Source organism: Symphalangus syndactylus, chromosome 24, assembly GCF_028878055.3.
Source record: "Symphalangus syndactylus isolate Jambi chromosome 24, NHGRI_mSymSyn1-v2.1_pri, whole genome shotgun sequence".
In the NCBI taxonomy this organism is placed as follows: domain Eukaryota; kingdom Metazoa; phylum Chordata; class Mammalia; order Primates; family Hylobatidae; genus Symphalangus; species Symphalangus syndactylus.
This window is the reverse complement of record NC_072446.2, coordinates 58,849,873-58,874,442: the sequence shown is the minus strand read 5'-3', so window position 1 is coordinate 58,874,442 and position 24,570 is coordinate 58,849,873. Positions and strand designations below refer to the sequence as shown.

At 39.9% G+C, this 24,570-nt stretch overlaps 1 long non-coding RNA gene and 1 other non-coding gene across 2 annotated transcripts; both read left to right on the top strand.

The window, feature by feature from the left end:
• The first annotated feature begins 480 nt into the window (after positions 1-480).
• On the top strand, positions 481-22,670 carry LOC134735896 (uncharacterized). The gene is made up of 3 exons (XR_010119467.1): positions 481-612; positions 20,819-20,887; positions 22,427-22,670. It is a non-coding gene; the product is annotated as an uncharacterized lncRNA (long non-coding RNA).
• On the top strand, positions 11,423-11,529 carry LOC129474974 (U6 spliceosomal RNA). The gene has a single exon (XR_008654713.1). It is a non-coding gene; the product is annotated as a U6 spliceosomal RNA (small nuclear RNA).
• Positions 22,671-24,570: the final 1,900 nt, after the last annotated feature.

Below are 24,570 nucleotides of genomic sequence, written 5' to 3'. Positions count from 1 at the left end.
GTAATCACGTTGGTAGATGAGCTAATTGCAACTTTGTTAAGTATTCATAACCAACGATTTCTGCTAAGTGACAATGAACTGTCACAGTTGAAAGGATTACAGATCCTACTGCGACATGATTTCATAGGCCGCTTCCTGTCATTGCCCCCATATCCTATTGATCCACTTTCTACCTATGGCACCGATATTAAAAAGCAGGGCAAAGTTGTCACAAGTGCCCAGGTATGGAGAATCAGACAGCAAGCAATGGCCTGTCAGTTTGACAGCAAATGAAATACTGAGGCTAATGCCTGCAGGTTTCGAGCTCAAAGCTCTTCTCCAATGCCCAAGATTTTGCAAGTAGGCTTGAGAAATACACTGTCCAGAGATCTATTCCATTCTCAACTCCTTTATGTAAACACTGCACTACTGAAGTAGAAAAACTAGAATAATGCTTAAAATTATTTTCACCAATGAATTTTTTCTGACTCGTAGAGCCTCGCTACTTAAAGTTGTGGTCTTTGGACCATGGGCATCAGCATCACCTGGAGTTTGTTAGACACACGACATCGCAGGCCCCACTCCAGATCTGCTGCCTCAGGATCTGCATTGGAACAGGATTGGCATCCCCAGGTGAATATTATGCACTTTGAAGTCTAGAGGAAAGCACTTCAACTTTTTTAAGAGAAACAGTACATTTTGTGACTCCAGATCACATGGGCATAGAAGTTTAGATGAAATAATCCAAAGACATGGGATTCTGATTTTTCAGGTGATTTGTTAATCCCTGAAGTGCATCTGGAGGTTAGCCCATTTGTTCTGCAAATCTCCTTCATAATTTCCATAGTTACTGTAGTAACCACAGATAATATCTTTCCTTTATCCAGCATATGGGAATTTCGGTCTTTTACTGCTGTCAGCTGTCATGACATGCCACATGAGTTGAGTTTATTCATAGGTTTTCCATGTGACACAAAGTACATTTTGTAGGTTAATTCCTTGCAATTCTTACCTTTTGTTAGACAGTTTCCTCATTCAGTCAGAATCTGCTTACATCTCCAGAGACACTTCAAACTTCCTTACATACCTGCTCATTGACAAGTCTACATTTGCCAATATCTGGTTATTCTATTCATAAAACAGGTTTTTCATTTCACTCTTACGTTTGCCATGACAGTCATGATTGATCAACTGATTCCTTGCCTGTGTACTCACAGTCATGTGATCAGTCACTTTTTATCAAACATCTAAGTGCCAGGTTCATTGCTCAGTACTGTACATATATTATCTCTAATTTTCTCAGCAAAACAGTACAATAAGTGCGTTTTCTCCACATACAGATTAAAAAATAGTTTCAGAAAGCTTAAGTTATTTGCCCAAAGCCACACAGCAAATAAATAATTAAGTCTAGATTAAAATACAGGTGAGTCCGAGTCTAAACTGGCTTCTTCATACTCTCCTATTACTATTTGGCAATTTGCATCATTACAATCACAATTTTGCATTTGCACAACAACATTATTGATCCCACCTAGATGTTATAAGCATTGATTTCAGATTATGTGATGTGAATACTTTTTATTTGAAAAAGAAATGTCAACAAATTAACCCATGTTCCAGTGAAGTCTCTTTAGATTGCAAGAAAGAGAAACTCACTTAAAGTAGCTTAAATAAAAAATAAGTGAAAATATTCAGGGACAAGAAACCCACCTGGGCCCCATGGGGACCAAGGCAAGGAACGTGGAGGGTGGGAACAACTGAAGCCATGAGCCAGAAACATCTCCCAGGGCCACAGCGTCTGTCTCCAACTTGTTCTCTGGTTGAGCCTTCCTGACTCACAGCTACACAGCACACCAGCCTCCTCTGGTTAGAAGAACATCCCTAACTGCAAGAAACAGCCTTTTTGTGTCCAAGTGGAGAGGGCCCCACTGTGAAAATGCTCCCTTTCCACAGCCCACCCAAACCTGCTGAAGAGACCACAGTCCCCAATGAGAAGAAGTGAGACACAGAAGTGTTCTAACTTTTAGCAGACTCAATCCTTGCTTCATTAAAATATTACAAAACCCAGCACCAGAGAGCTATGGAGGAATATCTGGTCCTGTGGTCCTTCACCCCTGGGTCTAAATGTCTGCATTTGATTCTTGCTGGGGTTCTCCTACAAAACCACGACTCTTCAAGCAGGAGAATTCTGGCCCAAGTTTCAAGATGTTGTTGTGAAATCAATGTCTTATTGCCTTCTTTCTCAATAGTTGATGGCCCCCAACTGGTTATCTTGACCTTAGATTTGTATAGTGAATCAGAAGTTTGTGAAAGAGAGATGCTTAGGCAGCTGAAATGTTCATGAAACTATACTTGTTATGCTTTCAGATCTACAAGTTCCAAGCACATCCTCCTAAATGTTGTAGTCCTCACAACTGGTCATTCTAGAACACTTCTGCTTAATTGTTTTGAACATAGTCCATTGTGACCACCTGGCCAACTCTACACAATTCTTCAGGTCTGAAACCTGGCATCAATCAAATTTCCCTCTGTGTTTTCTAATCCAATTATGGGAAGACCAAGCCTGGTCCTTCCTTGTATCTGTCTCCATCCCTAGTCAATTATCTGTGTCTATGGGCATGTTTAACAAAATCCCTTAAAACGCTGTTTGTTAGAAGCCATGCAAACTTGAATATTTAATTCAGTCAACAATCATTCATTCATACATAAAATGAGCATTTATTCAAGGTATATTAATCTCAACAAAAAAATTACATAGACCTGGACCCTGCCATGAAATCCTGTGGACTTACACAAGTCGGGAAGTGACATGAGGTCATGGAACAAACACGTTTGGTACTACAAAAAAGTGAACTGGGAGAATTATGTACAATAAGTGCATGTCAGTGTTAACACTGAATCTAGAAGCAGACTTGAAGAGGTCCAATGTAAAAACTCCTTTTTCTTTTTTTTAATTTGTAATATTTATGTTGTACATGAGAAATTTTGTTACATGTATACAGTGCATAATGGAAATTTTGTTTTCAGGCATATTAGTTGGTTCCGTTTCTATGTTACGAGACCACCAAGCTGCATATTTGAATAGTGTATTGCTGTTCCCAGTATCAATATATCAAATGCCTAACTGCAGAGACGAGTGGGCTGCTATAGAAAAATGATGTTTATATCAATTTTTCATTAAAAGAAGTCTAAACACATGAGGATAAAGACATCTCAAATATGTCTTATACACTTCTCTGCCTTCTAAAACATGACACATTAAATATTTGAAAACTGAGAGTCAATGTGCAAAAAATTGTACCTTGCTAAATTAAAATGATGACCTCAAGGGAAATAAAGAATTTGCTCCTTCACTGGGTTTGTTGTTATTATTGTTCTTTTTAAAATGGTTTCTATGCCTTTCCTTTTGTTGGGAGTTGTAACTTTCTTGCTGCTTTCATTGTCTTTATGCAGTTACTAGATTTGCCTCTTCCCAGTTATAACTTGCTGCTTCTAATCTGCTAAGTGTGGAAGTTAGGTCATAGGGACTGTTATAAACATGAATAAAGTGAGGGATAAAAGACTCAGAATTAGGAAATCTGTGTTCTCTTGTAAATTAAAGGCAGGAGATTTAGATAATAAACATTCTCATATCTACTGTGGATATTCAAAATGCCTTTTGTATGCTCATTACAAGTTTCCAACTGTGTTCTAGCTAGAAGGTGTGAGGTACGTGATCGCTGTACTACTAAGGATTTGCCATGAAGTGCAGTGATCTATAAAAGAATATTCCAGACAAGCAGTTCCTTACATCCACCTCCATGCCTGAAGAAGGGATGTTAGTCCATAGCCCTTACAGTTTCAGCTTTGTGGAGAGGACAGTGCTGGCAGTGACGGGGATCCCTTCCCATTGCAAGGGGGCTCTGTTCCTCCTGCCCCAAGGCAAGGCAGGGGTGTGAGCTTCTCTCAAGTTTCAGGGAGATGGCATTGCATGCCCGAGTTGCAGTCTGGTTGTGTAGCAGATCTGTCACTTACTTACTAGAGCTGGGAAAGAACAGAATTGGAGAGAGATGAGAGGACAGAAGGGCAGTCTCCCTCCCACTGGTTGCTGTGTCAGCAAGAAGCAGATTTCCTAACAGTCAAGTGGACAGTAAAGAAAGTAACTGGTCTACAAGAAGGCTGCCGCCTGCAGTGTACAGCTACCAGTGGCAAGATCTGAGCAGGTACAGAGAAACTGAGCCGGGCAGGGAGCCCTCTGTGAAGGACAACATAGCAGGGGAGACGTAGACCATGCGGTGGACAACAAGAGCCAGTCAGTTCTAGCAGCAGAAGTATTTTTCCTTGAACACGCACTGATTTTTTTACTGAGATCTTCAAACCCTTTGTTTTTAAATAAGAAACAAACGTACATGGTTTTAAATTGAAAAGTTTATAAAGGGAATAGTATGAAAAATAAGTCCTGCCTTCTACCCCATCCCCAACCATCCAGTTCCCCAAGTCCCCTTTCAATAGGCAAATAGTGTCACTAACTTCTTGTGCATCTTTTCAGAAATATTCAAAATATCCTCAGGCATATGCATAATATAAGTAAATATGTGGATATGGGGGAGTCTGTACTTTTTACCAGTGGTAGCATACCTCACACATGTTTAGTACTTTGCATTTTTCATTTACAGCAACATCTTGTCAACATTTATGTATCAGAAAATACATAATATGGGGGTGGAGCCAAGATGGCTGAATAGGAACAGCTCCGGTCAAAGATCCCAGCCTGAGCGACACAGAAGATGGGTGATTTCTGCATTTCTGTTTGAGGTACCAGTTTCATCTCACTAGGGAGTGCCAAACAGTGGGTGCAGGACAGTCGGTGAAGTGCACTGTACGCGAGCCAATGCAGGGCGAGGCATTGCCTCACTCGGGAAGCGCAAGGGGTCAGGGAGTTCCCCTTCCTAGTCAAAGAAAGGGGTAACAGACGGCACCTGGAATATCGGGTCAGTCCCACCCTAACACTGCGCTTTTCCAACGGGCCTGGAAAACGGCACACTAGGAGATTGTGTCCCGCACCTGGCTCGGAGGGTCCTATGCCCACGGAGTCTCGCTGATTGCTAGCACAGCAGTCTGAGATCAAGCTGCAAGGCGGCAGCGAGGCTGGGGGTGGGGCACCCGCCATTGCCCAGGCTTGCTTAGGTAAACAAAGCAGCCAGGAAGCTCGAACTGGGTGGAGCCCACCACAGCTCAAGGAGGCCTGCCTGCCTCTGTAGGCTCCACCTCTGGGGGCAGGGCACAGACAAACAAAAAGTCAGCAGGAACCTCCACAGACTTAAATGTCCTTGTCTGGCTGACAGCTTTGGAGAGAGTAGTGGTTGTCCCAGCATGCAGCTGGAGATCTGAGAACGGACAGACTGCCTCCTAAAGTGGGTCCCTCACCCCTGAGCAGCCTAACTGGGAGGCATCCCACCAGTAGGGACAGACTGACACCTCACTCGGCCGGGTACTCCTCTGAGACAAAACTTCCAGAGGAACTATCAGACAGCTGAATTTGTGGTCTCACGAAAATCTGCTGTTCTGCAGCCACCACTGCTGACACCGAGCCAAACAGGGTCTGGAGTGGACCTCTAGTAAACTCCAACAGACCTGCAGCTGACAGTCCTCTCTGGTAGAAGGAAAACTAACAAACAGAAAGGACATCCACACCAAAAACCCATCTGTACATCACCATCATCAAAGACCAAAAGTAGATAAAACCACAAAGATGGGGAAAAAACAGAGCAGAAAAACTGGAAACTCTAAAAAGCAGAGCACCTCTCCTCCTCCAAAGGAACGCAGTTCCTCACCAGCAACGGAGCAAAGCTGGATGGAGGATGACTTTGACGAGTTGAGAGAAGAAGGCTTCAGACGATCAAACTACTCTGAGCTATGGGAGGAAATTCAAAACAATAGCAAAGAAGTTAAAAACTTTGAAAAAAAATTAGAAGAATGGATAACTAGAATAACCAATGGAGAGAAGGGCTTAAAGGAGCTGATGGAGCTGAAAGCCAAGTTTCGAGAACTACACGAAGATTGCAGAAGCCTCAGTAGCAGATGCGATCAACTGGAAGAAAGGGTATCGCTGATGCAAGATGAAATGAATGAAATGAAGCGAGAAGGGAAGTTTAGAGAAAAAAGAACAAAAAGAAATGAACAAAGCCTCCAAGAAATTTGGGACTATGTGAAAAGACCAAACCTACGTCTGTTTGGTGTACCTGAAAATGACAGGGAGAATGGAACCAAGTTGGAAAACACTCTGCAAGATATTATCCAGGAGAACTTCCTCAATCTAGCAAGGCAGGCCAACATTCAGATTCAGGAAATACAGAGAATGCCACAAAGATACTCCTTGAGAAGAGCAACTCCAAGACACGTAATTGTCAGATTCACCAAAGTTGAAATAATGGAAAAAATGTTAAGGGCAGCCAGAGAGAAAGGTCGGGTTACCCACAAAGGGAAACCCATCAGACTAACAGCTGATCTCTAGGCAGAAACTCTACAAGCCAGAAGAGAGTGGGGGCCGATATTCAACATTCTTAAAGAAAAGAATTTTCAACCCAGAATTTCATATCCAGCCAAACTAAGCTTCATAAGTGAAGGAGAAATAAAATACTTTACAGACAAGCAAATGCTGAGTGATTTTGTCACCACCAGGCCTGCCCTACAAGAGCTCCTGAAGGAAGCACTAAACATGGAAAGGAACAACCGGTACCAGCCACTGCAAAAACATGCCAAATTGTAAAGACCATCGAGGCTAGGAAGAAACTGCATCAACTAACGAGCAAAATAACCAACTAACATCATAATGACAGGATCAGATTCACACATAACAATATTAACGTTAAATGTAAATGGGCTAAATGCTCCAATTAAAAGACACAGACTGGCAAACTGGATAAGGAGTCAGAACCCATCAGTGTGCTGTATTCAGGAAACCCATCTCATGTGCAGAGGCACATATAGACTCAAAATAAAGGGATGGAGGAAGATCTATCAAGCAAATGGAAAACAAAAAAAGGCAGGGGTTGCAATCCTAGTCTCTGATAAAATAGACTTTAAACCAACAAAGATCAAAAGAGACAAAGAAGGCAATTACATAATGGTAAAGGGATCAATTCAACAAGAAGACCTAACTATCCTAAATATATATGCAGCCAACACAGGAGCACCCAGATTCATAAAGCAAGTCCTGAGTGACCTACAAAGGGACTTAAACTCCCACACAATAATAATGGGAGATTTTAACATCCCACTGTCAACATTAGACAGATCAACGAGACAGAAAGTTAACAAGGATATCCAGGAATTGAACTCAGCTCTGCACAAAGTGGACCTAATAGATATCTGCAGAACTCTCCACCCCAAATCAACAGATTATACATTTTTTTCAGCACCACACCACACCTATTCCAAAATTGACCACATAGTTGGAAGTAAAGCTCTCCTCAGCAAATGTAAAAGAACAGAAATTATAACAAACTGTCTTTCAGACCACAGTGCAATCAAACTAGAACTCAGGATTAAGAAACTCACTCAAAACCGCTCAACTACATGGAAACTGAACAACCTGCTCCTGAATGACTATTGGGGACATAATGAAATGAAGGCAGAAATAAAGATGTTCTTTGAAACCAACGAGAACAAAGACACAACATACCAGAATCTCTGGGACACGTTCAAAGCAGTGTGTAGAGGGAAATTTATATAGAGGGAAATGCCCACAAGAGAAAGCAGGAAAGATCCAAAATTGACACCCTAACATCACAATTAAAAGAACTAGAAAAGCAAGAGCAAACACATTCAAAAGCTAGCAGAAGTCTAGAAATAACTAAAATCAGAGCAGAACTGAAGGAAATAGAGACACAAAAACCCCTTCAAAAAATTCATGAATCCAGGAGCTGGTTTTTTGAAAAGATCAACAAAATTGATAGACCGCTAGCAAGCCTAATAAAGAAGAAAAGAGAGAAGAATCAAATAGATGCAATAAAAAATGATAAAGGAAATATCATCACTGATCCCAGAGAAATACAAACTACCATCAGAGAATACCGTAAACACCTCTATGCAAATAAACTAGAAAATCTAGAAGAAATGGATAAATTCCTGGACACATACACCCTTCCAAGACTGAACCAGGAAGATGCTGAATTCCTGAATAGACTACTAACAGGCTCTGAAATTGAGGCAATAATTAATAGCCTACCAACCAAAAAAAGTCCAGGACCAGACAGATTCATAGCCAAATTCTACCACAGATATAAAGAGGAGCTGGTACCATTCCTTGTGCAACTATTCCAATCAATAGAAAAAGAGGGAATCCTCCATAATGCATTTTATGAGGCCAGCATCATCCTGATACCAAAGCCTGGCAGAGACACAACAAAAAAAGAGAATTTTAGACCAATATCCCTGATGAACATCGATGTGAAAATCTTCAATAAATACTGGCAAACTGAAGCCAGCAGCACATCAAAAAGCTTATCCATCACGATCAAGTTGGCTTCATCCCTGGGATGAAAGGCTGGTTCAACATACACAAATCAATAAATGTAATCCATCACATAAACAGAACCAAAGATAAAAACCACATGATTATCTCAATAGATGCAGAAAAGTCCTTCAACAAAATTCAACAGACCTCCATGCTAAAAACTCTTAATAAACTAGGTATTGATGGGACGTATCTCAAAATAATGAGAGCTATTTATGACAAACCCACAGCCAAAATCATACTTAATGGGCAAAAAATGGAAGCATTCCCTTTGAAAACTGGCACAAGACAAGGATGGTCTCTCTCATCACTCATATTCAACATAGTGTTGGAAGTTCTGGCCAGGGCAATCAGGCAAGAGAAAGAAATAGAGCATATTCAATTAAGAAAAGAAGAAGTCAAATTGTCCCTGTTTGCAGATGACATGATTGTATATCTAGAAAACCCCATCATCTCAGCCCAAAATGTCCTTAAGCTAATAAGCAACTTCAGCAAAGTCTCAGGATACAAAATCAATGTGCAAAAATCACAAGCATTCCTATACACCAATAACAGACAAACAGAGAGCCAAATCATGAGTGAACTCCCATTCACAATTGCTACAAAGAGAATAAAATACCTAGGAATCCAACTTACAAGGGATGTGAAGGACCTCTTCAAGAGAACTACAAACCACTGCTCAATGAAATAAAAGAGGATACAAACAAATGGTAGAACATTCCATGCTCATGGATAGGAAGAATCAATATTGTAAAAATGTCCATACTGCCCAAGGTAATTTATAGATTCAATGCCATCCCCATCAAGCTACCAATGACTTTCTTCACAGAATTGGAAAATACTACTTTAAAGTTCACATGGAACCAAAAAACAGCCCACATTGCCAAGACAATCCTAAGCAAAAAGAACAAAACTGGAGGCATCACGCTACCTGACTTCAAACTATACTACAAGCCTACAGTAACCAAAACAGCATGGTACTAGTACCAAAACAGAGATATAAACAAATGGAACAGAACAGAGGCCTCAGAAGTAACACCACACATCTACAACCATCCAATCTTTGACAAACCTGACAAAAGCAAGAAATAGGGGAAGGATTCCCTATTTAATAAATGGTGCTGGGGAAACTGGCTAGTCATACGTAGAAAGCTGAAATTGGATCCCTTCCTTATGCCTTATACAAAAATTTATTCAAGCTGGATTAAAGACTTAAATGTTAGACCTCAAATCATCAAAACCCTAGAAGAAAACCTAGGCAAAACCATTCAGGGCATAGGCATGGGCAAGGACTTCATGACTAAAACACCAAAAGCAATGGCAACAAAAGCCAAAATAGACAAATGGGATCTAATTAAACTAAACAGCTTCTGCACAGCAAAAGAAACTGCCATCAGAGTGAACAGGCAACCTACATAATGGAAGAAAATTTGTGCAGTCTACACATCTGACAAAGGGCTAATATCCAGAATCTACAAAGAACTTGAACAAATATACAAGAAAAAATCAAACAACCCCATCAAAAAGTGGGCAAAGGATATAAACAGACACTTCTCAAAAGAAGACATTTATGCAGCCAACAAACACATCAAAAAAATGCTCATCATCACTGGCCATCAGAGAAATGCAAATCAAAACCACAATGAGATACCATCTCACACCAGTTAGAATGGCGATCATTAAAAAGTCAGGAAACAACAGGTGCTGGAGAGGATGTGGAGAAATAGGAACACTTTTACACTGTTGGTGGGAGTGTAAACTAGTTCAACCATTGTGGAAGACAGTGTGGCGATTCCTCAGGGATCTAGAACTAGAAATACCATTTGACCCAGCAATCCCATTACTGGGTATATACCCAAAGGATTATAAATCATGCTCCTACAAAGACACATGCACACCCATGTTTATTGCAGCACTATTCATGATAGTAAAGACTTGGAACCAACTCAAGTGTCCATCAATGATAGACTGGATTAAGAAAATGTGGTGCATATACACCATGGAATACTATGCAGCCATAAAAAAGGATGATTCATGTCCTTTGTAGGGACGTGGATGAAGCTGGAAACCATCATTCTGAGCAAACTATCACAAGGACAGAAAACCAAACACCACATGTTCTCACTCATAGGTGGGAATTGAACAATGAGATCACTTGGACACAGGGCAGGGAACATCACACACTGGAGCCTGTTGTGGAGTGGGGTGAAGGGGGAGAGATAGCATTGGGAGAAATACCTAATGTAAATGACGAGTTAATGGGTGCAGCAAACCAACATGGCACATGTATACATATGTAACAAACCTGTAAGTACTGCACATGTACCCTAGAACTTAAAGTATAATAATAAAAATAAATTAATAAAAATTTAAAAAACAGAAGTACCACTCTACCCAGCAATCCCACTACTGAGAATATAACCAGAGGAGTATAAATCATTCTACCATAAAGACACATGCATGTATGTGTTCATCACAGCACTATACAATAGCAAAGTCAGGGAATCAACCTAAATGCCCATCAAGGGTAGACTGGATAAAGAATATGTGGCACATATACATCATGGAATACTACACAGCCATAAAAATGAATGAGATCATGACCTTTGAAGAGGCATGGATGGAGCTGGAGGTCACAATCCTAAGTCAACTAACATAGGAACAGGAAATCAAACACTGCATGTTCTCACTTGTGAGTTGGAGTTAAACACTGAGTACACATGGACACAAAGAAGAGAAAAACAGACATCTGGATCTACTTGAGGGTGGAGGGTGAGAGGAGGGAGACGATCAAAAACTACCTATCAGGTACTATGCTTATCACCTTGGTGATTAAATGATCTGTACACCAAACCCCCGTGATCTGCAATTTACCTATATAACAAACCTACCTGCACATGCACCTCTGAACCTAAAATAAAAGTGTTTTTTAAAAAAGTGAATCTGGTGCTCCCCTCGGCAGCACATATACTAAAATTGGAACGTTACAGAGAAGATTAGCATGGCCCCTGCGCAAGGACGACGTGCAAATTCGTGAAGTGTTGCATATTTTTGACACCATCTCCAGCCTCTGTAAACTTTACAGGGCCTGCAGAGAATGCCATGCTTCTGGATGATGATTGGTGATCTTGTCTTCAGATGAAAAGTATTTGTGTTGTGATAAGGGTGTTGGGGTAAGGGACTCTGTGTGCTGTGCCTTTTCTCTAGCTGAGTGGTACTATAATGAGTCTAGGAAGAAAAACATCAGCATTAACAGGAGACTTGCTATAAGAAGCTAATTCATGGACTCTTTTCAAACCTGCAAAATTTTATTACAGTGAGGCCTAGAATATCAAACAATTTATATGCACATTGAAGCTTGAGAGGCAGAGCTTACTTAAGTGACTGTCAGCCCAGTCTTCCAATAGGATCACATGGACAATTTGAAGATAAATCATCACCTGTGCCCTCCCCACAGATCCTGTTTATTGTTCTGGGTGGAAACACTTCTGTTTTTTAAATTAAGTTCCTCGCATATTACAGTGAGGCCAAGGTCAAGCATGAGGACTTCCAGATACTTTAATGAGAGGAACTATTAGCATTCAAGGATGTGGCCATAGAATTCTCTGCAGAAGAGTGGAAATGCCTGGACCCTGCCCAGCAGAATTGATATAGAGATGTGATGTTGCAGAACTACAGAAACCTGGGTGTTGCTATCTGTAACCCAGACCTGATCACCTGTCTGGAGCAAAGAAAAGAGCCCTACAATGTGAAGATACATGAGACAGTAGCCAAATCCCCAGGTAGGTGACAGTGAATGAAATAGAGGACACAGGCAAGGGGCCTAAGGTCAAGGAGGAAGCCAGACCTTAAAATGTAGTTTGGGAAGCTCTGCTCCAATGAAAATAATTTCTGAAAAGGCTGCATTTTTTTCTCATATACACCAACGGGGCATCTTCTGTCTCGTGCTGTTAAATCTTCTAAGTATCCTCTTTTATCTTTAGTGATATCCCTTCAAGTTTACAGGGAAAACCAATGTCCACTTTATCATTTGTACGGAGCTGCATGATCTGACTGCGGTTCCATTGCTTTTGGAGACACAGGAATATTTGTACATTGAGGAGCTCTATGTCGAAGTATTTTCTTCAAATATTCGTTTTGGATGATGTCTAAAATGTGTAAGGTGAGTAGTGGACATACTGGAATTTGGTTCAGAAATCCCAGGAACACTAGGGACAGATGTTGCATCTCTTCTGCTTAGTGATTTTTAATCCTATAGAGGTTACAAATATAATTCTACAAAAATTCTTACTCAGCAATTTTATCAGAACAATAAACATTTTTCTAAATATTAAAAAATGTACTGTTATTTCAAAATGTTATTGTTTTAGTATAAACAGATTTGTGATTTAAACTCTATAGGTGCAAATTCTCACATTAAATATAGTATAAAGCACAGGTTTCCAACCTTTTGGCTTCCCTGGGCCACATTGGAAGAAGAATTGTCTTGAGCCACACATAAAATACACTAACACTAATAATAGCTGATAAGCTTAAAACGAAGGTTCATGAATAATTTTTGTGATATACACCACCATAGATAAGCAAAAAAGTCCTTGCATTCAAAGGGTTGGTCACCGGATTAAAGTATCTACTCACCTTCGAGATTTCTTAAGTGCACTATGTTGTTAACCAGCTTAGAACATTGCTAAGTGTATATTATGCTCTCAATCGTTACCTTATTTCTTAATAACTATTATCTTATAATTTTGTCTTATTTAGTAGGAAGACTAACTGAGATTCTGTCATCGAGATATATCTACCTACATCTGTATAAAATGGCTGTCTCACACACACACACACACACACACACACACATCTATATAAGTTATATATGTGTATAGTAAATTCTTAACATTGTTGATAGATTCTTGGATACTATAAGTGAAGCAATATATAATTTAAGAAAATTAATTTTAGGGCTGGGCAGGGTGGCTCACGCCTGTAATCCCAGCACTCTGGGAGGCCAAAGTGGGTGGATCAGGAGGTCAGGAGTTCGAGACCAGCCTGGCCAACATGGCAAAACCCTGTCTCTACTAACAATACAAAAAATTAGCCGGGCATGGTGGTGGGCACCTGTAATCCAGCTACTCGGGATACCGATGCAGAAGAATCACTTGAACCCCAATACTGACACAGTAGTTAAAGTGTGTGTGGAAAAGAATGCAGGGAATAGTTTAATTAAAACTTCAGCAGGGGAGTAGAGGCTGCAGTGAGCCGAGATCGCACCACTGCACTCCAGTCTGGGCGAAGAGCGAGACTCCGTCTCAAAAAAAAAAAAAAAAGAAAAAAAGAAAAAGGTAAACTAGTTTTACCGGAGTTTAACTGATACAAACAAGAGTTACGTTTAGTGTATAGCAATATTCTTTCATTTAAAGTTGCAGTTTTCAAGAACCTCTTTTGAACATTAGGTGAGGACCTACTGTACATCTGTGTTTGTGTGATATGATTTTTCTGATAAATAAAAATTGCATAACTATACAAAATAAAAAGTAAATCTGGTTCTTGTGTCCATTGAGTCTCCTGGCTCCAGGCCAGATGTGAAGGACACTGTGGGAACTGTAGCCTTGGAACCCCACAACAGAGGCCCCACGCTACACCCTAACACCCATCTCCTGCTCCTGCCTGTCTTCCACGTGAGGTTAAAACACAACAGGGGGGCCTGTTAGTGGGGGCAACTAAAAGACACCCCACTAGAACCAGGGAATAAGACTTCCATTGAAGGGCTCAGGAGGGAGATATGTCAGGACAATGCAGGGCACTTGTGATGGAAATGAATAAAAACCATCATGTTTTTGCCAAAATGGTTACGTAAATGCAAAGTTACAGTTTGGGCTGGTGACCCAGAACAAGCACAGCTGCAGGATGTCTCAGGAATCCTCTAAACTTCCCGTCACAGAAACCGTGAAATCTCTGAAGCCATCCGGGGAGTGAAAAATAAGCTGGCACATAGGGTCGCGAGCACCCAGCATCAAAGACAGGAATTGTGTTCAGAACAGCAGCAGACGCACTGCCCCCTGCTTCCCACAGATCCAAACGTGAGAGAGGAGATGTAAAGAATTTTATCTGACATATCCCTTTCCTGTGATTATTCACAGATTTTGCCACATTTGCATGCTGTGTGCAGCTCTCTTAAAGTATTTTCATCTTTGTTTATTCATTTCTTTAAACCTTTTTAAATGCACCACCAGCAGGTCTTCCGGTTCTAAAAAGTAAAATAAAGTCAGTGAAGTAGACGCCAGTGGCAGGCAAGAGCAGAAAGGCCAGAGAGGCCAGCTTTTCTCTCATCATATTCGTGGTAGAAGAAGTTCCTGTCAATCAACATTGTGAAAGCATCAGTCTTAAGCATTGCCTCAGACACTAGAGGCTCCACACAGAGATACCCAGGTGTTGCAGGACCTGTGCAGGCTGAAAGATAAACCTTCAGAGCTCACGAGCAGAAAGTCGTCACCCTTCTAGTTATTCTAGATGGGCCCCCATCTCAAGGGGAGCCCCAGCAGCAGAAAGCCTTATTAAAATTAAAATTAGCTAAGAAGGAAACAAAAGATAAACTTTTCCTCCTTCTTCCTCTTTAAAGCAGAATGAATTATCTACTGGATTCGGAATGGTACAGCTCCCAGGGAACTGCGTGACAGGAAGGTCTGCCTGTGGCTGGCTGAGGGAGGAAGAAGAAAGCAATGAGAGAAGCTAGATCGAGATCACAGATGCTGCAGCTGAGGCTCATTCAGTCAAGTCTCAGACCTAGAAAGAGCAACTTCCCGTAGCAACATTTTTCGTCCCTGACAGCACTTCACACTGAGCTAGTAACTCTTCCTTTAAGAGATTATATAGGTTTTGATAAAGATGTGAGGAATGTGAGCTGGAGGGCTTTGGACATCTGGAATAAAAGCTGCAGGCAAGATGGGAAACTCTACAACTTGTCATCTGAAAATACACAGTCCTAGTGATGTGTTCCTACATGTACATGTGCATACACGGAGAGTACCTTTTCTCCACTCTGTATCTTGCATAATCAAGAACTGATTGAGTTGGAGAGTACTTTGCAATTACAATCCGTTCCATATAAGAATTCCGAGCTGTCGGGCCTTCTTTTCTTTTATTGGAGCAAAGACAAGTCATATGCTTTCACAGGAAGATGAAGAAAAAAGTGTGAAGATAACATCAAAGCATAATAAAGTGCCCAAAGCACTGATACATCTACACATTCAATCTTGCAGACTTTGATTATTAGGAAAAATGATCAAGGTAACACAGAAACGAAGAAGCTTACTAAGTGTTTCTCATTGATACAGATTCCTTCTTATCTAGCTGTATTACCAGACACAATGCAATTTGCTTTTATTTACTGATCTCTCTTTTAAGCATCACATGTTGAAACTGCAAGAGGTAAAGATGAAATAACAGGTACTGGATTTATTTTTCTGCTTAAAACAACCCCCAAAAAGTAAAATTTGTAGAACAATGATTTTCAAGATATTGGACATCAGGCAATGAAGGACAGTGACCCCTGAGAGATGAGGAAAAAAAAAAAGTCACATTTACAATAACCTCAGCTACTACCTTGAGAGAGTTCCCATCCTTGGCACAGTAATAAAGAACCAAGGTAGAGGCCAGCAGACTTCCTCAGTTTAAAGGATGGAGTTGAGGGCCTGGGAAGGACAAGGCAACAGAGTTCTCAGGACAGAGCACCAAAGAGGGGCGAGATCTGCAGAGGGTCCCACTCAAATATTCAGCAAAGTACCGATAAGCACATACATGAGATTTCCTGAGGCCAGGGAAAGAAGCATTCCAAAAGGAGTAAAGGGAAAAGGACTCAGAAGCCAGGAATAGTGCCTTTCCCCCAGCCAGACTTTCCAGTCTCATAATTTATAACTACCTCATAATTTATGTGTTTTCTGTCCACAAAGAAATAAATTAGAAATCAATAAGAGAAAGATATTGAGAAAAATACTTAAATATTTGGAATGTAAATAATAAAGAAAATCAATGATAATAAATTAGAAACCAAAAGAGAAAGATATTGATAAAATACTTAAATATTTGGAATCTAAACAATAAAGAAAATCATTCTGTAGTGTGCTCAGGAGGATTTTGCATTGGTCATGGAGAAAAATTAACTGTTCTTGTCTTGCCTAACAAATTTTAAAAGTAAGATCCAAAAGAATAAAAGTATTTCCGAGTAACTGAACTGCATCCTAGAAAAAGCAGCTCAAGAAAATTTGTAGAAATAAAAAATATCTATCATAAAACCAGATAATGCCTGACATTCAATCAATGATAACAAGCCATGGATAAATCCTGGAAAATATAATCTACAACAAAGAGAGAAAAATCAATCAATTGAAAGTGACCCAGACCTGACCCAGTGCTAAAATCAGCATTCGAGAACAACGAAATAATTATTATAATGGTATTTCATATGTTCAGAAGTTAAGTAAAGACATAGAAATTTTTTTTAATCCCAGTCCAATTTTCTGGGGACAAAAACTATAATATCTGAGATAAAAAATACACTGGGTGGAATTAATGGCAGATTAGACCTTGCAGAAGAAAAGATTGATAAACTTGAAAACATAGCAATAGAAGCTATCCAAAATAAAACAAAGAAAAAATCAACTTTCTCATATTCTGTTGGGTAGAAGCAAGTCATAAGTTTCACCTGCACTCATGGGATGGCATCATACAAGGGCATGACAATGGGGGTCTCCTTGGGTGGGTCAATCACACTATTTAAAAAAACAGATGTGGGCCAGGCATGGTGGCTCACTTCTGTAATCCCAGCACTTTGAGAGGCAGAGGTGGGCGGATCACGAGCTCAGGAGATCGAGACCATCCTGGCTAACACGGTGAAACCTGTCTCTACTAAAAATACAAAAAATTAGCCAGGCGTGGTGGCGGGCACCTGTAGTCCCAGCTACTCGGGAGGCTGAGGCAGGAGAATGGCATGAACCCGGGAGGCGGAGCTTGAAGTGAGCAGAGATCGTGCCACTGCACTCCAGCATGGACGACAAAGAGAGACTCCTTCTCAAAAAAACAAAACAAAACAAACAAACAAAAAAACGATGTGCCCTGATTAATATAAGACAAAGTAGATCTCAAAGCCAAGAATATTATCAGAGATAAAAATGGTCAGTTCATAATGTCAAGAGGATCAATTCGTCAAAGAGTTATAACAATCCTATATATTTACGCACTTAGTAAGAAAGCTTCAAAATGCACAGAGCAAAAAATGATAGAACTGCAAAAAGAAACAGGCAAATCCACAACTGTAGAGATTTCAATACTTCTTTCTTAATACTTGATAGGAAAAACAAACAAAAATACTAAGTCATGCAAAGTATATTCTCTGTCCAAAGAAATAAATTAGAAATCAATAAGAGAAAGATATTGAGAAAAATACTTAAATATTTGAAATCTAAACAATAAAGAAAATCGATGAAACCAGAAGTTGGTTCATTGATAATAAGATCAATAAAGTCGATTAACGTCAGAAATGAGTGAAGTGGCATCATACAGCAATGAGAGAAGCTAGACCTAGACCACAGATACTGCAGCTAAGGCACATTTAGTCAATGAATATTAAAAAGAAAAGTAATATGAAAAATGTTATGCCAATAAATTAGAAAACTTAGTTGAAAGGACAAATTCTTTGAATGGCACAAACCACCAAGTCTCACTCAAAGAGAAGTAGATAACCTGAATAGCACTATGATCTATCAAACAAATTGAGTTTATATTTAAAAACCATTCTCAGCTGGACATGGTGCTCATGTCTGTAATCCCAGCACTTTGGGAGGCTGAGGCAGGAGGATGGCTTCAGACCAGGAGTTTGAGACCAGCCTGGGCAATGTTGCAAGACCCTGTCTGTACAAATAATTTTTAAAAATTAGCTCGGCATAGTGACAGGTGCCTGTGGTCCCAGCTGCTCGGAAAGCTGAAACAGGGGGATCACCTGAGCCCAGGAGTTTGACTCTGCAGTGAGCTGTGATCATGCCACCGCACGATCTCTGTCTGGATGACAGAGCCCTGTCTGTAAAATAAAATAAAACTGTTCTCACAAATGAAACTCCAGGCCCAGATAGTTTCCCCAGTGAATTATATCAAATATTCATTGAAAAAATACATCAATAAAAAGCAAAGAACTATTGATACATGCAGCAACATGGATGAATCAAAATAATTATACTGAGTGAAAGAAGCTAGACAAAAAAAATCACATACAGTATAATTCGATTTATATAATATTCTAGAAAATGCAAACTTATTATACAGATTGGTGGTTGCCCAGGAAGGGAAGAAAGTATTACCGAGGGACTTGAAGAAATGTTTTGGATTTACAGATATGTCCCTTGATTGTGGTGACAGTTTCACAGTGTACACTTCTATCAAAATTTATGAAATTGTGCACTTTAAATATTTTGTTGTATGGCATTTATACCTCAGTATATTAGTTGAGACCCAGCTCAGTGGCTCACACCTGTAGTTCCAATACTTTGTAAGGCTGAGACAGGATAATTGCTTGAGCCCAGGAATTCAAGACCAGCCTGGGCAATATGAAGAGACCCCATCTCTACTAAAAACAAACAAACAGACAAAAAACCCTAAATAAAAAAAAGTAGTAGTTGAAAAAATGTTAACATAAAATAGCTATGGTAGAGAGTTTGCTTCCTCTGCACGTTCTCAAGTTTTCTTCATTCTCCATTTTTCTTCATTCTCTTGGTGAGGAAGGGATTTTCTCTTTTTCGGTAAGCATGTCTCTAATTTTCACGATTTTAGTGGATGCTTTCGTAGCATCAAGTCTCCCCGCCCCACCATGATGATGTCACTTGGCCTAAATTCTCACGGCAGTAGACATCGATGGCATCCAGCTTCTCACTCTCTGCCTGTTTTATACCTCTGTTTCTATGGTATCTTATTAATTCTAGGCCTCCCTGAAATCCTGAAATTTTCTGACCACACCTGCAGCTGACTTTCATTTCTCTTTACCCTAGTTCACAGAGCATTCACATACATACCTCCTGGATTAGGCCCTTGCTTTCAGTCATATTTATTGACATATAATTTAAATACAGTAAAATTCACCTCTGTTGGTGTACAGTTTTATGAGTTTTGACAAATGCATAACATCACATAACATAACTATCACCACAGTGGAGATTTTTAAAAGCTCATGACCCCATAAATTCCCTTGTCCCCCTATGTAATCAGCTCCTTTCCCCACACCAGTCCCTGGAACCACTAATCTGGTTTCTGTTCTCACACTTTTGCTTTCTCCAGGGGTGCCATAAAAATGAAATCACACATTATGGAGCCTTTTTTGTCTAGCTCTTTTCACTTAGCATAATGATTTGAGATATATCCAAGCTGTTTCATGCATCAGTAGTTCATTCCTTTTTATTTTTCATTCATTCATTCTTCCTTTCTGCCGTATCCACTTAAGACCTCTCTTACTACAATAGTAAGTGAAAGCAGCAAATGTGAACATCCATGTTCTGATCTTCATCTCGAAAGGAAAATTTCCAGTCCTTTGCCAGACAGGCTGATTTCTGCTGCAGGTTTTTGGTATAGATACGTCTCTGATTAAAGAAGTTTTCTCTATTGCTACTTTGCTAAGTGTTTTTGTTTTTTTGTGTGTTTTTAATCGTGAATACTTGATGTATAAAAGACTTTAAAATGAGTAAAAGGATTAGTGGGATCCTGACTTCCTTGTTCATCTGGGTTAATCTCCAACTTTCCTCATCTTTGAGTTATTTCACAATTCTGAAGTTGTAGAAAACTGACAATAATGTGAATCGTTTTTACCCATGAAATACAAATTGAGTTCCAGGGAATGTAACTGATTATTGCCCTGGGAATGTAAGCGATATTGGCCAGTTTTGCATTTGGTTGTAAATTTATTTCAGTATTTTTCATGTAACTATAAATGTGTTTGAACTAGTTGCAACATGTTACCAGATCCTCAATAATTAGTGAGTTAAATTTTTGACAGGTGCTCATTTTTATCTGTATAAGGATCATTTTATCCTTTTTTAAAATTATTCCTTAACAGGAAATTTAAACGTGCTTGGCCAGTAATAAATAATAAATATTAGCTCTTACTACATTAATTGTATTAATATTTAAAATGACTCGAGTCACACTTTAAGTTCATCTGGGGAAGGTGTGCTCTAAGGATACCCTCAAGTGTGCAGTCATCTGAAGTGTTCACGCAGTCATTACTGAGCACTTCCCAGGAATAAGACAGTGCTCACTGTTACAAATACAATAATCATTTCTCTCCCCATTTTCTCTTCCACTGTGTAGAATGCTGGTTCCTGAAAATATCTCCAAAACAATCTGTTGAAAAGATAAACCTCAGTTTACCCTTCTGCAGTAAGTGAAAGCACTACTTTGAGAGTCATACTAGCACTTCACAGAGGGGCAAGGCAAAATAGGGATACTTAGGAGATTTTGAAGTCTGGTTTAAGGTGTGTCTTTCAGTGGGGTTGGGGTTGTGGGCTTGGTTAGGAATGGGTAATAATCATGTCAAAATCACTTAGGATAGGTGAATTTGTGATGACATGTTCAAAGACTTGGGGTATAAACTGTAAGGTGATGCTTTCTACTGAAGAGGTGATAGATCTTTCAGGAAGTTTCTGGAATGACTAATCAAGTTATTTGCAACTTCCTGGCAAGAGTTGCCTAGAAGAGTGATGGCATATTGTTGAAGATAGTGGAATACTGAGGTCACATTGAGGTATATCTTAAGCTGTATGGATAAAGACAGTTCTGGTCTCAGATGCCATCTTTCTTCTGTACTTCTCCTCAAGCATCTACATTTATTGTCTTATTTTGATTGTTATACTTCTGGTGCAAGTGCCTAAATAATAATATAATGACATGAACAATAACAACAACTACAGCAACTGTTGTGTGTATCTTAGGCTTACTTGAGTCACGTCCCATCCTAATCTTTCAGAAATAACCTCTGTAATTCCAAAAGCAGCCCTATAGGATAGGACTCATTATCTCCACTTTATAGATGAGGAAATTGGGGTTCAAAGAGGGTAACTTGTGAGTCCTGCCTCCCAGGCCACTTACATCCTGAAGGCAATTGCCAATCCTGAAAACAGAGCTGATGATCCGAATTGCACTACTGACAACCTCATCAGGTTAGGAGAACACATGCCAAGGTCCTGGGCCTGTCAAGGTAACCCCCTTGGTTTCTGTCTAAGATTCCAGGAGTCAAGGTGAAATGAAAGTAAACTAGCTCTTACATAGACTGCAGACTGGCTGTAACTCTTCTGGGTAATCCAGGAAATTCCAGCCCCTAAAACGATTAAGATTATCCCTGATTGCTAGTACCTATAAGTACCTAGAAAAATCCATGGAAAAACTTTGGAGAAAAAAATAAATCTTATACTGTAAGTTATTTCTACAAATAATTTTTAAAATGCAATATCCAGCACATAGTCAAAGACAGATAAACAAATACACAAAAAGACAAGACACTATAAGTATCAGCAGAAACAATAAACAGGAATAAGCAAAAATACATGAATATTGAAGAAAGTGATCAATATGTGGGTAATTCTAAGTAACAATTGACTGTATAAGGCAGTAATGATGATAATATTATTGTAATAATATTATGTACATCATAAAGAATAAATTGAGAGCAATGAAAATGTCCTTCAACTCTAGAGTTAAGTGTTGAATCATATGGTAGATACTACAGGACCAAGGAGCAGCCAGCCACGGCCCATGAGCCGTGTCTGGCCTGTGGCTTGCTCTTTTTTATGTCAAGCAAGCTAAGAGTGTGTGTTTTTTACATTTTTCAAGGCTTATTTTACAAAAAAGGGAAAGAAAAATATGTGATAGACTTTATATGTTCTGTAAAGACGTATGCATTTACTTTCTGGTCCTTTACAGAGTAAGTGTGGCCCTTGCTACGGAGAAATGACAATGAATGAACTACAATGACACACAACAACAACACGGTTGGATCTTCCACATATATCACTAAGCCAAAAAGAGCAAAACCAAAAGAAAAATCTCCAATATGATTCCACTGGCATAAGTTTTGAAAGCAGACAAAGTTATAGTTTGAGGATCCACTCTTTGGTGGTGAAACTATTAAAGAAAACAAGGAAATGGTTACCATAAATATCAGGAGAACGACACATCTAGGTGAGAGAAGGGAATGTAATTGGGGAAGGGGCAGGTGGGGAAGTGAGCTTTAGAGTAGTGGCAATGATCTATGCTTTAATCTGCATGGCTGTTACTTCAGTGCTTACAATAATTTTTTAAAATGTATATTTATATTTTGTGCATTCTTTCTGTATCTGTATTCCATTTCAAAATAAGAGGGGTTTAAAAGTTAAACTTTATCCAATTTTTTTAAAAGTGGAGGAAAGGAGGGAAGGAAGGAGGGAAGAAGGGAAGGAGGGAGGAGGGAGGGCAGAAGGAGGGAGGAGGGAGGGCAGGAGGAGGGAGGGTGGGAAGGAAAGAAGGAAGAAAGGGAGGGAGGGAGGAGGGGAGAGAGGAGGAGGGAGGGAGGGGGAGGAGGAGAGGAAGGGAGGAGAGAGGGTGGGAGGGGAGGAGGGGAGGAAGGGAGAAAGGGGAGGGGAGGGGAGGAAGTTCTGTAAAATTTGGTCCACCAGGCAAGATCTATGTTCTTCATCTACATGAAAAGTAAAAAATGTTAAGCAATATTTTCAACGACCTCTTGATTTGATAGGTAATTTTACAGGAACAGACTGCCCATTTGTATGTTTTTAAAGGACTTGGCTTAAAGAAAAGGTCAACATTCTTGCTGTGAATAAAATATTTATGAAAGTAGCCGTGGATTTTCTTTCTTTGTTTCCCCACCTGTGCCCAGACACCCCACCTTGCAATGTGTTAATGACCTACCTTGCCCATGCTGGTCTTAGTGCCTTTCAGGGGTATTTTCACCACATCCTCTCTCAAAGAATTGAGCCTTTTTTCCATGGTTGTCAAGGCTTTCATTCTTTTTCTATCTCCTCTTTTTCTCTGAAAATATTCCACTTACCTTTTCTTCCCTAACAAGTGGTAAGTATAGCGAATGACAATTTTTTAGAACATGTGTCACAAAAATTGTGGAGCTGCCATATTGCACAGCTCCAGCAGGGGCATTCACATCATGGCAACTTCTTCTAGTTATGGAGTGCCCAGTGCATATAACACAGGCAGCAGCCTGGCCAGCACTGCTTGAAGGAGTTGGGATTCAGATTTCTACAGGTTTAGGGTAAAAGGGAATGGGTTAAGTCCATTGCATAGAGGATTCAAGTTAAACAACAAATTAACTTCTTGCTCTGAAAAGAAGGAGCAGGGCATTTGCAGTGCTGTTCATAATGCAAAGCTACATCTGATTCATGTACCTCCTAAACCTCCATGCAGATTGTTGGAGTTGATTTTCACACTTAAATCTAATAGCAGTAACCACAGTAACTTATGTTTACATAAACTGCATTAGATAGATCTAGGTTTAGGTTGAGACTCTGTCTTTTACTGTTGTGTGAGCTTCAGCAAGTTGCTTAACCTCCTTGAGCCTCATATTCATCCTGGAAAAAAGTGATGATGATAATGATAAGGGTAAGTATCTATCATATAGAATGAAGTGAGAAACACACTTAATGCACAGTGCCTGGAACATTAGATAATGCTCTTATTATTTATTCTCTGACCATTCCTGCTTCCCTCCAAAAATATGTCCTGCATCCATCCAGTCCTCCAGTTCAGACCCCAGGAGTGACCCTCTGCACCTTCTAATCCCTCAGACTCCCCACACCCATCTCTGCCTTATCCACCAAGTCCCATCCAAGAACCTTTATTCACACATATTTGTATTAGCTCTCCTCAGAATCTCCCAAACCTCTTGTGGGACACTTACCGCCTTTACTGTCCCCTCTATTTACTCATCCATCGATTCGTTCCTTCCCCCACTATTATATTGAGTGCAGAGTAGCTGGAGAAGACTTCTTGGAAGAGGTGACATCTGAGCACCTGGATCAGCTGAAGGAACAGGCATGGAGATTTCCAGAGAAAAACTATTC